This window comes from Haliaeetus leucocephalus, unplaced genomic scaffold, assembly GCF_000737465.1.
Source record: "Haliaeetus leucocephalus isolate CR32 unplaced genomic scaffold, Haliaeetus_leucocephalus-4.0 Scaffold484, whole genome shotgun sequence".
NCBI lineage: Eukaryota > Metazoa > Chordata > Aves > Accipitriformes > Accipitridae > Haliaeetus > Haliaeetus leucocephalus.
This window is the reverse complement of record NW_010972920.1, coordinates 4,333,516-4,337,599: the sequence shown is the minus strand read 5'-3', so window position 1 is coordinate 4,337,599 and position 4,084 is coordinate 4,333,516. Positions and strand designations below refer to the sequence as shown.

Here is a 4,084-nt window from a genome sequence, read left to right as displayed (position 1 = left end):
GAAAGAAAAAAGAAAAAAAGGAGGGAAAAGGGGGGGGAAAAGAAAAAAAAAAAAAAAAAAAAAAAACGGCAAGGTGAAACGAGAGCCTCCCTCCTCCTCGCCCACCTCCCCGCCGCCGGCGCCCGGGCAGGGACCCTCCGCCCCCGCCCGCGTCGCCGCCTCAGAGGGGGACGCCGGAGCCGGGACCGCCTCGCCCTCCTGCCCGACCCCCATCCCGCTGCCCCCTCCCACCCCCGGGGGGGTATTGCCGAGCTCCCTCACCGCTCTCCCTTCAGGGCTGTTTCTCCGCGTCGCTGCTTCTGATAACGAGCCGAAGACGGGAGCGAGCCGCGGTTCGGAGCTCCGCTTAGCTGCTCTTTTCCTTCAGTCGAGCGGGCGCGGGGGCTGCGCGGCTCCGTCCGGCCCGGCCTCAGGCCCTGCTCCCGCCGGAGCCCCTCCGCTGCGGCGCCGGGAGCGCCGGGCCCGCCTGTCCCCTCCGCCCAGGCTCTGCTGCACCTGCTCGCGGGGCTGGGCTGCCCCCTGCGGCGCGGGCCGAGGAGAGGAGAGGGCACCCTCGCTCCGTCCTCCCTCAACTTCTCATCACTTTCCTCTGCCCTCGCTCCGCTCGGCCGCGCTGCCGCCCCGGCAACCCACCGCCCGCCGGACGCATACACCGGGCGCTGCCGTCGACCCCCGCGGAGATGCTGGCACCGGCTCCCCTCACCCCTTCCCCCTCGCCGGCGCGGAAAGCTGCCGTCCTGATCCCCGCCCCATGCAACTGCCCCGGCTCCCAGGACAGCGGGGAAGCTCCCGGCGGGGCAGGTCCCCTGTGCCCGCCTCTGGCGGGTGGGACCGGGGCCGCCCATCCGCCAATCAGTCCGGGCGCGGCGGCGGCGAGACCGCGGGAGGCACTGCCGGGCCCGCCCGCGGCGGCGGCAGGAAGGCCCTGCCTCCGCCGGGGTGGCCGAGGTGGGCCCCACTGCTGTCCTGTTTCCTCGGAGCTTCGCGGGCTCCTCTTATGCTCGCCGACAGCCGAGCACGCTGCCGTTCACACGTTGAAGGGCGCGCTGCGAAGCGCGGGGGATTTACGAGGCCCAAGCCGGCACCCCTGTGGGAATCTTAATCTCTACCTGTCATAACCCTGAGGGGTATTTCGACAGACCCGTGCTCTAACGTTGCTCCTTTTTCGTTGCTAGCTGGCTTTGGTTAAAAACAACACACATAAGCGCTCAAAAACTCCTGAGCTTTTTCTTCCCTCACCCCATACCCCCTTCATTAGAGCTAAGGGCAGCTGCCTAACTGATCCTGGCTCCTGAAGTGATACAGGGTCCTTTATTTCCTCTTTCTGCAGGAAAGGGTGTTCAACTCCCTGCTCTTGTGGTCTCTGCTTGGGGAAGGCTGACTAAAGGGGATGATGAAGCTCCTGTTACCTCCTGCCCTCCATCATCCTGGCAAAGACCTGCCAGTAGCCTTCCAAGCCCTCAACTGACAAAGTTTAAGTACTAATGGTAATTCTCCAATTAGGGGTTTTTGTTTGGTTTGGGGTTTTTGGGGGGGTTTGGGGGGGTGCAGGGTGTGTTGGGTTTGTTTTTATGTTATTCACTTATTATATAATAAAGGTGTAATTTCACGGCTGCCAGACAACAAAGTTCTTTCAAAGAGCAAGATTTGTTCCCCTTCTGGCACACACTTTTCAAAATCCATACTTTTCTCCTGCTTGCTTTAAGTTGTAAGTTCAAAAGTGTTTTATGGACCCACCAAGGTAAATGCTTCTTTCATTGAAATGTTTGCAATGAACTTTAAAGGAAAAAAAGTTTCAGACAGTCTTTCTGATTTGACAAATCAAGTTACTCCTTTAGTAAAAGTGAAGGTTTAAGTTTCGTCAGACAAAGCAAGAAAGTTAACGAAATTTGAATGGTAAGTAATGAAATGCCTGATAAGAAAACCGAACATAAACTTTAAATTTACCTCCACTCTAGTAAAGATGCCTTGCAAAAGAAAATGAAACTTTACTTTCATTCAAATTAAGCCAGTTTGTTTGCGGCATAGAACTTCTCATGATAATAATTATAGAGCCTGTTAAAAGCTCTTCTGTTTCTCACCTATAAAACAAATTATTACAGTTTCTCAAATCTTGTGCTCCATTTGACATCTAGTTAACATTAAATCAGCTGTTAGGCCTTAGCAGGTGATGCTCAAATCCTGCAAGCTAATAGTGGCCTTTGGCTTTGAGGTAAGTTCTGAGCTTCTAAAAATGAGGTTCTGAAGTTAAATGTCCGAGAATCAAGCATACGGAACCACTATCATGTTGAAAGTTTTAGTTACTTCCAGGTAAAATAAATTTCAAACTGTAATGCCCATTGAAGACAATAGGTAATAGTTGAATAAATTCAGCTCCTCTGCATATCTAAACTACCTTCTTATTCCAGTGGTAACTGATTTGGTAAAATCCAAGTAACACAGAACGATTCTTAGGTTAACAGTGGTCATAAGTCTAGACTTGAACCAAGTGTGAATTTTGTTCCGTTTTCCCTGAGATATGTTAGTATCTCCTGCATGTTTATGAGTATTCTTTTTGTTTCTTGAGTAGCAGCTTTAATAAAGCTGTTCTTGCCATGGAAGTAGCAATGCTGAAAAGTAGCAGGTGGTGCAATTACCTGTGGAATTTTATTAAAATTACTTACCAGACCTTGTAAAAATATTAAGGGTTTTTTCATGGAATGTTGTACTGAAAATGTATCACAGTGATGGCAGTATCTTGAATTTAATTACTGCATACTATTGAATACTAACTGAGGAGAGAATGTTATCTCTAGGAGCTTTTTTATTCATCCGCGCACCTTCTACCTTTCCTGTCAGCAAGTCAGAGTTGCTTGATTGTATCAATGTTCTGCCTTCCCAGTTTCCTATCTTCAGCAGACTGGCATAGGTCAGATAAAACATTTTATCAAAAATTAACGTGTTCAGCGTTAATGATTTCCTCTTAGTATTGTACGTTTATTGTAACATGACGTAGTGATCTTTATTTGGTGCAAGTATTTCAACTCCGAGTACATGGGCTTGTCCTGTCTTTGCCTGTTATGGTTACATGCTATTGCAAAGGAAAATTGTTTTTATTTCAAACTCCAGATATGCATATAGTTTTGTATTGCTTTCAAAGATGATCTTTTTTTCATTTGAGGGAAGCACTGGAATATATGGTACCTTGTGTTGCAATAGCACCTCTTCTCAGAGAGACTGACTTTTGGATTGGAAGTGTATCTTCAAACCTGAACACTCAGTATAATCTCAGTTTACTGTTTTTTAGGCAGTTAACCCTGGAATGATATTTTTTTTTCTTTGACTAGTCCAGGAAAAGCAGCTTCAAACAGTGACTGTAGTTGGATCTCTTTTCAATGCTTTCCTGGTATAGAAGACTCCCAGATGTACTAAATGTTGATTCTCTTGCCTTCAATGTATGTTTTAAGTACGGAGATACAGTGCACTTTGGGGTGAAACCTTCTAAAGTTCCATATGACAATAATTTTTCAAAGTCATTGAAACCAGAATTAGTAACTTGTGTGATACAATTATTAATATGTAATACCAAGTTTCATCTTGTCACAGTTTAGTATCTCTTGGAAATACCAGGCACTCCCGGAGACTCAAATTATGGGGTCTTGGCAGATAAAGTAGTATTTTACTCTGGAATATTGATGTCTTGTACATGATAGCCCCAATCTTTTATTGCCTGACTTGTTATTTTGATAAACAATATAGTGATGTTCATATACTTCTTTTATGATTAGAGATGCAAGTCAACAGTAGATTGTTTTCAGAATAAAAAGTGTGCATAATGCAAAGTATTTGGGGGTTTCTGTGCATGACTGTTGTATTTGTTACTTGCTGCATACTTCTAGCAACCCAGCTGCAGAGGCAGTAAATATAAGGTATTAATTAAGCTATTATTATAAATGTGAGGTATATAAGGTGTACAGCCCAATACTGCAACATGAAATTTTTGTTCTCCAGTAAATTCCAGAACGTAACATGGAAATTCTGTGTTCAGAATCTTGGAACTCCAAATTGTGATAAGGAAATCAGAGTCAAATAAAACAATGAAAAG

General features: G+C 46.4%; 1 protein-coding gene across 1 annotated transcript in view; it reads right to left on the bottom strand.

The window, feature by feature from the left end:
* The window catches only part of UGT8 (UDP glycosyltransferase 8), a 47,936-nt gene extending 47,592 nt beyond the window's left edge, over positions 1 to 344 (bottom strand). The window contains exon 1 of the mRNA XM_010575545.1: positions 262 to 344. The gene's annotated coding sequence lies outside the window, so the exon portion shown is untranslated. The remainder of the gene's footprint in view (positions 1 to 261) is intronic.
* Between the last annotated feature and the right edge of the window lie 3,740 nt (positions 345 to 4,084).